This window comes from Mesoplodon mirus (genome assembly GCF_964341445.2).
Source record: "Mesoplodon mirus genome assembly, chromosome: 4".
Classification (NCBI taxonomy): Eukaryota; Metazoa; Chordata; class Mammalia; order Artiodactyla; family Ziphiidae; genus Mesoplodon; species Mesoplodon mirus.
In genome coordinates this window covers 178,814,426-178,827,267 of record NC_138979.1, presented here as the reverse complement: position 1 = coordinate 178,827,267, position 12,842 = coordinate 178,814,426, and positions in this window count along the sequence as shown.

Here is a 12,842-nt window from a genome sequence, read left to right as displayed (position 1 = left end):
GTCTGGGGCACTTCTCCAGGCTCCTCGCGTGTGTGTCCGAGTGTATAAGTGTGCACCCAGGCCCAGGGTCTGCCCCAGGAGGCAAGGAACACTCTGGGAAGCTCAGTGCTTGGTTTAGAGCAGTTTCTCAACCTGACATTCTTGGCATTTGGGACTGGGGGGTGGGTGCTGTCCTGTGCAATGAAGGATGTTTAGCAGCATCCCTGGTCTCTACCCACTAGGTGCCAGGAGCCCCCGCCCCCACCCAGCTGTGACGACCCCAAACCTCTCCAGACATTGCCAATGTCCCCTGAGAGGCAAAGTCACCCCACTGAGAAGCACAGGGTAGAGAAGACCGCAGCTCTTCACCAAGGACCCCGGCAGCCTTGGTTTATGCTCCAACGTGTGAATATTATACAAAGCACGAACACGAGTCTTACATTCTCCATTTTCTTTTCCAGCCCTTTCCCCAGGCTAAGCCTCGGAGCATCCATCTCCCAGGGGTGCTTCCATCTGGCTGATTGCAGGGCAGTTCGCCAGGCTCGGCAAGGACAAGGCTTCGAGTCGCCAGCAGATGGCGCAGAAATCCTTCCCAAGCCTCTGTGGAGGCTGATTTCTTCTCTGTGTCCTGAGTTAGCCTGAGAATCTGGTGCTGAATGGGGCTTTAGTGCCCCCGTCCTCAACTTAGGGTGGGGGCGGATTTTGCCCCCCAGGGAACCTCTGGTGATGTCTGGAGACATTTTGGATCGTCATCGTTGGGGGAAGGATGGCTACTGCCATCTAATGGGTAGAGACCAAAGATGAGGCTGAACACCCCATGATGCACAGGACAGCCTCCCGCACCAGGGATGATCCAGCCCAGAATGTCATTTGTGCCGAGGTTGAGAAACCCCTGTTGATAGATGGATAAACAGAGGACACAGAGGAAGAGCTTAATTGTATGGTGGCTTCCCAGTATGGTTATAGGATGTAGTGATAAGATGAGATGAAAACTCTGTGATGAGGGTTTATAAGTACCTATGCTTGAGGGCAGGGGGTCTGATTTCTTTGTCTCTCTCCCTGTGTCCAGCAGAAGTGCTCAGGAAAGGTTGACTGAACTGGATTGAATCGGCCCCTCCACGTCTGAAGGTGGGCAATAGCTATAGGTGCGTTTTGACGCTGCCTCCTGATCAGATGTTAACAGCTGCCCAGAGCACGGGGTTGAGAGGTGCTGGGCTCCGCAGGTAAGAGTCCTAGGATCGACTAGTCATGTCTGCTACGAGTGCAGAACCAGATAATCAGAAATTCAGCCATTTTGCTTATCCTAGAATAGATGATCAGAAGACTGGGAGGAAAAGATTCCCTTAGAGAGGACTTTTCTTAAAAATCGTAAGTCCTCTGAATTGATTCACTGTAAAACAGATAAACAAACATCAAGGTGCATTTAGAGCATCCTGGAAAACATGGAAGAAAATATTAGAACTTTGTTTACCTTTTATCGTTTTAATAAAAAAGAAATGAAGCTCTGCTCGTTTGTAATACGTGATTTGCACCAGCTCTCTTACTCAGTTACCTGTCACCCAGGCAACTCCACGTGCAGAGTCCAAGTTATGTTGGTGGGGGGAGCACCCCACGGTGTGCAAGGGGCAGTATTGTCCTTTGTCCTTGGTTCAACTTCTGATGATTGGTTCAGATTGCAGTTTCTGGCTCAGCGCACTGACAGGGTATACAGACTATATTAACCAGGGGTTAATTAAACTAACCCTCACAACATGAATAACCCACTTAAAGAGATTCCTACAAAGCAGCTATAGATTATGGATAATAAAACCAATTATGCAAAGAGAACTGTACAAACAGGAAATGGTGGAACTGACATGTATTGCTGCTGCACACAGTTGTGCAGGTTGCAAACTGCACAAGGGCACTCGGGCAGGAGGCAAGTGGGGGCTGAAATCCATCTATACTGCACTGGCCAGTCCTTCCTCCCAAGTGAGGGGCTGTATACATCTAGACAGAATGCCTTTTCCCCACCAGCCCAAAGGCTGCTCTGGTCTACTCCTGCTCCGAATACTGGCTTCCCATCAGGCCCAGCACAAGGCACTCTGAAGGTCAAACCACATCTCATAAGGCATCAGCCAAAGTGCTCCAAAGGCCTCAAAGATCATTTGAAATACGGGTTTACACCCATGAGCGTAACCACTCCAGGCCTCGCCTTGTGACCCTGCTCAATGCTTCTCCAACAGCCAGCCTCTCCTTCTTGCTAGCAGAACCCCAGTTTTATACAGAGCAGCCATGTGCTCTCCAAAAAAGCTCCATTCCTAGTTTCCCTTCCTACTAAAGATGATAATTGAGCAGAAATGTGGCTAAGGAGAAATAATGGGACATCTTCTAAGGATTTGGGGAGAATTTTCTTTTTCTAGCGTAGGTAATACCCTTCCTCCTTGTGGCTTCCTCTTTCCTCCTTTCTGTAATGCAGATGTGATGACTAGAGGTGTGGCAGCTCTGTTGTGATCTTGAGAGAAAGGACAAAACAGTGGAAAAGACTAGTCCTGATGTCTGTGAGCTGCTGAAACAATGCCAAGAACTGTCATCTTTCTGTTGTATGAAAAAACCTTCTAATTTGTTTAAGCTGTTATTTGGTCAAGTCTTGTGTTACTTGCAGCTGAACACAGTTCCAGAAGGCTGACTCCTCAACAGATGTTATTCCCTGAAATATTAGCTCTGATCGTGTGGAATCATCACAATTAGCCAGCTATTTAAAAACTAAGACCAATCTCTAGATTTTTTCAGCATTGTCTAAACTCATGTATTCAATCTGTCACATTACAAAATGCTATTCATTTTAATAACACATTTTAGAAATCTCTTTAAATATGTTTTATTGAAGTGTAATACACATTCAGAAACAAGCACGTATTATAAGTGTACAGCTCATTAATTATTCCCAAACTGAACCCATCCAAATAGCCAGGATCCAGATCAAGAAAGATAATGTGACCACGTTCTCAGGAGAAGCCTCTTTTTAGATATCTTTCTTAATAATGAAAACAAAAAGTCACATACTGTCGGTCTTAGAAAAATAACTGAACTAGTGCATGGAAAATCATATGGCAACAAACTAAAATGAATTCATTTTTTAGCAAATACTGTTTAATGAACCAGAGAAAACATTGCTGAAGATCCGAAGCAGGGATTTGAATCAAACAAATTCCTCATATGGGTGGTTTGCTCTATAGTTAGATGACAGTACTGAGACTAATATGTCTCAAATTGGATGTTTGCTAAAGTCTTTTTGATCTAGAGTTTGCTAGATTCTGTTTCAGCAGTGAAATATACCTAAAAAACTATTATTTTTTTGGTGAAACACTAAAGGAAAGGTTACTGGAGAATATATTTTTTTCAACACTATGCTATGTCTTAAGTCAAAACAATATTTTTATGGGGAAAGAGTGTAGGCACAGGGGCTTCCCTGGTGGCGCAGTGGTTGAGAGTCCACCTGCCGATGCAGGGGACACGGGTTCGTGCCCCGGTCCGGGAAGATCCCACGTGCCACGGAGCGGCTGGGCCCGTGAGCCATGGCCGCTGAGCCTGCGCGTCCGGAGCCTGTGCTCCGCAACGGGAGAGGCCGCAACAGTGAGAGGCCCGCGTACCGCAAAAAAAAAAAAAAAGAGTGTAGGCACAGATGCAGCATTTGTTTAGACTAGAAGATACAAAGAATTCAGGGATATGTTTATACAAGCAGCACCACATGTGAATCTCCTTATATAAGTGAAAGCAAACCATATTATCAATGTGTTATATTATCAAAATATACTTTATATAGTAAGACAGTCATTTTCAACGTCTTTATTTGAAAGATATTGTCAATATAATGAGTTTTATAAAATAAACATCTCAGATTGAATCTTTAGGAATCATAAGGTAAGGAATTATTTATATTGAAAGCTTTGATACCACACAGAAATTTTCTGCTTATCTTACGTAAGGTACTTGAAAGTATGATTCTTAAAGATGAGTTGCACATTTTTTTTCTTTTACACAGGATAGGTGTTTCAAATTTGTTGAATTTTTCCTCTGCAATTAAAAATGGGTCTCCTTTCAAAGTGGATTTATTTCCAAAAAACAATGTCTCTTTGATATAAAAAAGGTTTTAATAATGAGTGAGAAAGTAACAGTTTTCAAAAGACAAACAAGTAAAAACCAGGGCTTCCCTGGTGGCGCAGTGGTTGAGAGTCCGCCTGCCGATGCAGGGGACACGGGTTCGTGCCCCGGTCTGGGAAGATCCCACATGCCGCGGAGCGGCCGGGCCCGTGAGCCATGGCCGCTGAGCCTGCGCGTCCGGAGCCTGTGCTCCGCAACGGGAGAGGCCACAACAGTGAGAGGCCCGCGTACCGCAAAAAATAAATAAATAAAATAAAAACCAGCCTCATGCTTTGAACATCTCTTGAAAACAGATGTATGGAAACATTTCTATTGTTATGCAATGTAGCTGCTGAAAGCCATGTAAAGGTGTTACCTGCAAATATCCTCATATCTGTAAACCTGAAAACACTTGGCAACAAAATATTCCAATCTATTTAAATTTTTTTCCCAACAAAGAGTTTCAGGGATTCTGAACCTGGAGTAGAGCTGCCGCCTCGCTAAGAAAAGTTGATGTGCTGACTCCGGGCATTCAAGTAAGTGCAGAAATGATGCATGTCCCTTCTGGGACCAGGCTTTACGAGCAAGCGCAGCTCACCCTGCTCTTTTCCCACCTCCACCGAGGCTGGCAGTGTCTGGGAGGGAATCTGGGTTCCAGAGTGAAGATGATTTGGAGCAGACCAGCAGCCAACCCGTGACTGACACGGAGCATGGGGCCTGGCAAATGTGGCAGGGGATGGGTAGTAGTGATCCCATCTGACTGAACCGCAGGGTAAAAATGGCAGAACAAGAAGATATGAGGTCAGAAGAGCAGGTTGGGGCCATACTGAAAAGGAGAACAAATGCGACTGGAGAACAGGTTGTGACTGGAGGTCCTGAGCAATCTGGGAAGGGTTGTGAGTCGACGGGGACCAGGCAGGAGCTCCTGCTCACAGGGATGAATAGCGCATCTCCCCAACCAGAGCAGAGGAGAAATGAGATGCATCTGAAGTGGGTTCACGGTTGGAGGTGGTGGGGAGGGCTCGGAACTGTGAGACGGACAGAGTGAAGGTCCGTGAGTTCCTGCAAGTTTATCTGGAGCAGTGAGAATACTAGTTTTGACCCCCTTTACTGGGTACTGGGTCTGTAAAGTATACTTCACAGTCATGATAAGGATTATAACATTAGCCTACATTTACTGAGCACTCTCACACCAAGCATAGAGACCATTAAAGTTTTCGTTTTTATATGTGTTCATGATCTTAAGCATCCCTGGTGTAGATGACAAACATCACCCCGATTCTTCACCCCTTCCTGCACACATTCTCTTTGCACATCGATGTGTAGTGCCCTCCGCTCGGATCCCAAGTTCGACCACAAGACTTACTTTGGCCAACAGATTAAGGTTACTATTTCTCAGCCCTGGCCTTGCATATTTCCACTTGAGTTCTTTGGCCTCTGTCATCACCAGGAGAAGAAGATACCCAGGCTGGTCTAAGGGAGAATGAGAGATATGTGGAACAGAGCTAAGTCACTCCAGCATCCTGGGGGAAGCCAGCTTAGATTAGGTGGCAGTCAGCCAACTTCCAGACATGCCAGCAAAGCCCAGAAAAAAATCAACAGCACCCAGTCCCCTAGCTGACTCCATTCATACACACCACCAGTGATGATCATATACCACTGAAGTTTTATGGTTGTTTGTTACGCAGCATTATTATGGCAATAAATAACTGATGTCAGGACTTCCCTGGTGGCGCCAATGCAGGCGGACACGGGTTTGATTAAGAATCCACCTGCCAATGCAGGGGACACGGGTTTGATCCCTGGTCCAGTAGATCCCACATGACGTGGAGCAACTAAGCCTGTGCACCTCAACTACTGAGCCGGTGCTCTAAAGCCCGCAAGCCACAACTACTGAGCCCATGTGCCACAACTATTGAAGCCCATGCACCTAGAACCCGTGCTCCACAGCAAAGAGAAGCCACTGCAGTGAGAAGCCCGCGCAGCGCATTGAAGAGTAGCCCCTGCTTGCCACAACTAGAGAAAGCCCGTGCGCAGCAACAAAGACCCAATGCAGCCAAAAAAAAATTTTTTTTAATTTACAAAAAAAAGAACATGTGTATCAAAAAAAAAAAAAAAAGAAGACGAGTCAGAAGGCTGGTGAAAGATGGAGAAGGGCAACCTGTCAGGTGAGTATTGCAACAGCTGATGACGGGTGCTGGCCGCCTGCGGTTGGCTTGGGGGTGTGGTCACCCCAGAAGACTGGTGGCACCAGGACCTGGTGATGAGGGACAGGGAAGGGGCAGGGGACTGCAAGGATCTGGGCTGAGTGCCTGGTGGACAGGCGTGCCATCCCCCAAGGTCATGAACCCAGGCAGAGGAGTGTAGTAAGGATTGGGGACAGGGGAGGCCACTTGGGGCCTGGGAGCATTTGGTGAGATGTCCAGGGCAGTCAGACAAAAATAACCTGATAGAACAGCATTTCCCATGGCTGGCTGCTTCTCAACCTTCAGCACTCGGATCAAACATCTCCTCTTCAGAGAAGCTTTTCCATACACTCCCTCCATCCAGGGTGGTTACCTCCAAGTCACTCTCTGATCCATTGCCTGTCCATTCTCACAGCATTTACAGTGTCTTGTTCGTTTATTTGCTTCTTTCTAGTCTCTCTCCCCGCAGGTCTTTAAGTCCCACATTGCTTGCTGCCAAATTTCAATTGCTCAGAACGGTGTCTGCACATGGCCAGGGCTGGATCAAGATTTGCTGAATGAAAGAACAAATGAAGAAGCCCAGGAGAAGGCCCAGCGCTGCTGGCTGAGTTGGAGTTTGGGTAGAAGATGCTTGACGGGGATCAACACCTGTGAACGGAAGTGAGGGGAGGTGGGATGGAGCAGACGGGAAAGTGGAACTGCGTGACCAAGCTTTGGCCAAGAGGGAACGTTGTTCAGTAGAGTTGTCCATCTTGGGCTGAATTGGCTGGATTTTTAAATCCCCATCTTGCTCGGTTAAAGGAGCCGAGGGCTGAGCTCTGTCTGCAGACCACAGCCCCGTGGCTGAAGGCAGTGAGCCTCCATGTCCACCAGACTCGGGCTGGACACACAGGTTCATAAGGTCATGGGTGCTCTTGGTGAAGGTAGTGTTGAAACCAGGGCAGTGAGCAAATGACAAGCAGCAAACAGCCCATGAGCCGTGCCCTAGGAAACGTGCAGGTCAGGTACAGTGGGGGAGAGAAGGGTGTGGCCTCTTCTAACTGCAAACAACCCCGGAGGCTCTCTGGAGGTGGTGGAATTTGACTTGAAGGCTCTATTTGTCTGCAGCGATAGGGAGCTGGATGGGAGGGAGTTTCCAAGAGGCAGTGCAGCCCCCAGATGTTTGGGAGAAGGGATGTGCAGCGTCAGCTGCAGTGTGGACATGTGAAGGGCTAGCAGGAATGCTTCTGGAAAGGTGGGTAGAGGCCAACGCATGGGGGAGTGATGAACTGCAAAAAGCTCAGCTGTGAGGACAAACACTTACCCGGCGATGGAAGATGCCCTTGCTTTCTCTTTGAAGACCCAGCACCACAGCACAGAACCAGACTCCTGTGGGGGCTGCTTCGGAAACAGGAGCAGGTCAGCCAGGCAGACTGATGGTGGGAGGTTGGGCCCCCTTAGATAGTGACGTTATGCAACGGGTCCAGAATCAAAGTCCTGTTGAAAGAGAAGTTCAAGGGAATGTTGGCTTAGGGCATCTCTTTAGAAACTGCTGGGAAGGACAGAAAGGAAACAGGATCACAGCAACCCAAGAAGTGACAGAGAAAGCTGTTTTCCACCACAATCCTCTAGAGGCAGAGTGGAGCTTTCATCATCCAAAGAAACCCCTATGGCTATGGCTGTCACCACCCAGGTGGGACATGAGAGCTGCTGGCACACTTTATCCCGTCGAGTAGAGACAGAGTGGGGAGAAAAGCCATCGGGTGGCACGTGCCAACCTGGAGATCACCTGATCATGCTCAGTGCCTCCTGTCTGCACTGCAGGGGGCTCTCCCCAGGCTGCATTCCAGGTCCAGAGGGGCTTCTGTCCGCCTGGACCCTCCTTCTCCCCTCCTTCTCACTTCCTCCCAGGCGAATCCTGAAGCCCCCAAAATTCCCAAGACGCTGGCCACCCTGATTGTCACCTCAATTCCTTTGCCACTCAAGCACGGAGTTCAGCTGAGGGGTTATAGCCTGTATTTTTTTCCTTTTATTAAATATCCAGGTTTGGGGACTAAATTATCTACATCAGCAGACTTTGACATAGCAAACCTAGAGATGAATTTTTAGACCTTTCTCCCACTGGATTCCAGATAAAAGGAGAGGGAGCCATTGTATTTTTCTAGGGAAAACCTACATTTGTGGCAACCTGGGGGAATATTTTAGCATTGTAGCCCCGAAGGCTACCACAGTGCTAGGCCCAGAGAAACAGTCAGTGAAGACTTGGATGAATGAATGAATGGTAGTGGAGGGCAGTCTGAGAGCGGGAATTCCATCTTGGGCACCCCCTGTCCCACCCTAGGAACCCTCTGCTCTTTCTCCCACCTGTCTGTCAAAGGCTACCTGGATCCCTTCAGAACCTTTATTCCCATTTAGGGATAGATAACCGAAAACACGTCAAAGCAGTAATCCCTTATATCCCATAATTCTCCTTGGTTTTGCTGCCCTGACGGAAGCCCAGCGGATCACAGCAGAAGCCAGTTTGCAGAGAGAGAGAGAATAAAGCTGGCACACAAACCAGTGCAAAGGTCGGAGCAGGTGGAAGCTTCTGGTAGCTTCACGTCACAGCTCTCGCAACCCGGGCCTTCTTGAAACCCCGTATCTCCCGCTGACTCAGATGCTGCAGCGTGGGGCAGGACACCTGTGTCCAGCCTGTGCAGGCAGAGACCCCCTCACTGAGCAGGGGCCCTCTGGCTGGTGGACACTCGCTCATTAGGGCTCAAGTGATTCAAGATGGGAGGTCGTCCCAAGCATCCTAAACTTTTTAGTCTCATTGGCTTGAGGACGGACACCACTAAACTTTTCCTTTTCGCTCAGTTTCATCACAGAGAAGAGAAATAGGATAGCAGACTGTCAGGAGACAGGTGACCTGGGGAGGGTGGGGAGGAGGTCTTTTCACCATGAAGTCAAAGCACCATGCGTGGAGTAATTCTTCTGTACCCTGTGTGTGCTCCATTTGTTGGTGTGTTGTTTCCTCAAACTATTGGTGATAACAAGTATGAAAGTACTTTGTAAAATTACAAATATTATTATTGTTAAAAGTGTTATCATATCTCACTGTTCCCATCCCTTAGTCACTGTAATGAGGGTATTCCAATTACCAGGCTTGAGGATGGTGCGGGGCATCAAAGCAGCGCCGGCTGCCCCGCCCCCTGTGGGTAACCCCGCCCTCACCCCTTGTGTAGACTTCAGGCACCTCAACCACTCGTCCAAAGGGCTTCTTGTTTATACCTGGAATACACCTGGTTTGGATCTGTCTTTAGGATCAATGAGTCCTGAGTCCATGCCATGCTCGTTCTACTACTCTTAAGAGAAGAAAAATATTTTCCCAAATTACTAGGGAATGTGGACCCAGGATAGTCAGAGAAGAGTGGAAATTCTGATTATAGCTTTATCTGCCCCATGTGTACTCCACAAAGTTCGGTTTCTATCCTGTTCTTTTCCTTCTTTATTTTATTTACTTATTTTATTTCAAGTAAATAAAACCAAATAAACACAGTCCCTAATAAGAATGAACAAAGAATTGCTCAACTTGGGCAATCTATCAGTTTATTGGGAAATAACCAGTCCCTTGGGTATTTTAATTGATGGGATCAAAATTAGCCTACTCGGGCATCTGGGACTAGTATCCATCTGACAAGTTTGGGTCAGTGTAGGGCCTGTAGTGACAGATGGAAGGACCCAGAAATGGGGCTAGTGTGGGCTGCTTGGAGGGGAGAAAGGCCAGGCTGTTAGCACCCAGTGGGCCTGAGCAGGGTCCCCAGTGGGGACAAGGTATCACCTCCTCCCCATTTAATAGATGAAGATATTAAGTTTCTGGAGGGTAAAGAGGCTTATTGGGAGCCACCGAACAAACACATAAGCTGGATAAGACCAGGATTCAGTCTTCTAACTCCATAATCAGTTCTTACTTCTGAAACTCAGTGGAGTAGGAAAAAACGTTTAGGGGTCACTGACCAGGCATCACTGTAGAACTGCCTATGTGAGCTGTCTGTGCCTGAAAATGCTTCTAGGATGGAGTTTCCTACAGTTTCCCTTCTCTGCTCTGAGTTCTAGCCCTGTCCTGCCCTGATGCATACTTGGCTCCTGGGGCAACCTGCTCAAATTGCTTCACACCTCACCTGGCTGGTCACCCTGCTGCTAGAATGTTCTCTCAGCTCCTTGACGGCCATGTCTTAACTTCTTCATTTCCAGTCATTGGGAAATAATGAACACAAAGGTGGCCTGCTACTCTGAATAGGAGAAGTTTCTATTTTTAATCAGGCAGACATTGTATGGTCCAACCTGAGAGATTGAGTCCTTTCCATTTTGTTTTCTTTCCTTTATCTGAAACAACCTCGGGGATTTTATTGATCTTCACTTCTATAATCTATTTTCAGACAGTCCCTAGAGCCCTGGTTCATCACCAGCTGTTTTTAATTTTTACTAAACAATGAGTCATTAGGAGTGAAAGGTATTTAGAGGTCACCTAGGCTCAGAGAGGGGAAGGCCCTTCCACAGTTTCACACAGCTATGAAGTGCAAGATCAGAGCCAGGACTCCTGTCTGCCTGGTAAGTAGTCCCAGCACAAAAAATAAAAAAATGAATAAGAATAAAAAACCTCGTATTTGTTAGGATACTTTCACCTTGAAGTAACTGACCACATAACTCACACCAGCATCACTGGAAGTCTAGGGGTAGGATGGGCTCCAGCTGAACTTACTCTGGGCCCCCGCCCCAGTTTCTTGGCAAAGTCTTTGTATGCACCCTCTTTGTGTTCTGGCTTTGTCCTAGAGTCACTCCCCTCTTGGGACAAAGGGCTATGGTAGTCCCTGGCATCTACATCTGTCTGGACATCCAGAGGAAGAGAGAGGGCAACACCCCAACATTCCAGCAAAGAGCCCTGAAATACACCCTCACTGGATCACTTCAGTCCCGTGGCCCTCCTTGAACAACTCTCAGGGCAGAAACTCACTGTGCACTGATTGGATTAGGCCTGGCTTGGGGACCAGTCACTAGCAGGGGAGTGGAGGTTACCCTGACTCATTCAGGGCTACCCTTAGAGCTGGGGAGGGGTTCCCTGTCCCTGAGCATGTGAGCTGCCTGAGGTAGACACCTGAAAAAAAAAAGTGAAGTTTCCTTAGGAAGACAGAAGGGATCATGGGAAGCAATGGCAGTACAGTATCAAACACTGGGCCACAAGCTCCCTGAAGACTCATGTCTGCTGTGATGATGGCCATATCCACAGGACCTGGCATAGAGGTTTTGGGGCCACAAAGAACGTGGGGATTTGGGGGCACTCCTGGGTGCAGGCCTTGTGCTGCTCCTCATTGGTCCTCTCCTTCAATCAATTGGAAAGAGCCTACTTGGTGCCAGGCGCTAGGGATTTAGCTGCAGTGGACTCTACTCTGCTGGGCCCAGGTCCCCGGGGCTGGTGATGCTGTGAAAGTTGGCAGCTACCAGCTCACAGCTGCCCTTTCCTCTCCAGAAAACTTCCCTTGGCTGATAGGAGCTAATTGACCCAGAAAGTGATGCCCTAAGCCCTACATCCTGAGGGGCAGACCACAGCCACTGACTAATTCCCTCTGAAAAGCCAGTCCTCTTGCCTCAGAAGGTCAATGCTTCCAGGGTGTCCGTGCTCCAGGGCGCGGACATGCCCTGTGGATCCGGTCCAGAGTAGATGTTATCTGAGGCCACATCCTCACTGAGCTCCTTCCCTTTCCAGCCCTGCTTCCCTCACTTCCTGAGGGGCTCATCCTAAGATCATTCCCCCATTATACAATATATACCTGAACCCTTGTCTCAGGCTCTGCTTCTCAGGAACCCAATCTAAAACCACCAGGAATAGCCTTTATTGTTGAGCAGCTCAGTATTTCCCACAGATTACCAGTATGTAAAGATGTAAATTACAGGAAAAAACACAGGAATTGATAACAGAGGACCAAGCAAAGAAATCTGCCTTTATTTGACATATAAGTTGGTCTAAAGAATCATCAACATGTCCAACTACTGAAATGAACACACTTTTTGGAATACTGTAGTTTGGCAGCATAAGGGCTAAAGATGAAAGGAAAACAGAAAATGAACTTTTTGTCCCCCAAAAGCTCACAGTCTTATGGGGAGATGTCAAACCTGAGAGGTGGTGAAAGAAGCAGCACTCCTGGAGCCAGGCAGATTTGGCCTTTTCTCTCCATAACGCTGTCCTCTTTTCTTCCCTGGAAAAGGTCTAGGGAAGGAAGTTTGCTAGAGACCTGGGTTCTCCTGGGGTGGGTATCTACCACTTACCATGTGATCTTAGACAAAGGACTTTATCTCTGGTTGTAAGGAAAAATACTCCAACTCAAGCCAGCCAGCTCTGAAAGGGATATTTACTGGCTCTTATAACTTTGAAAAATGGAAGTGGGTGGCTTCAGGTAAAGCTCAATCCAGGAACTCTAAAGATGTCACCAAATATGTCTTCTTATTTCTCTCTTTCCATCTCTCTCTCTCTCATCTTTCCTTCTATATGTGGATGTCATGTCCACATTCAGGTCCAAGGCTTTACCATTAAGTCAGTCA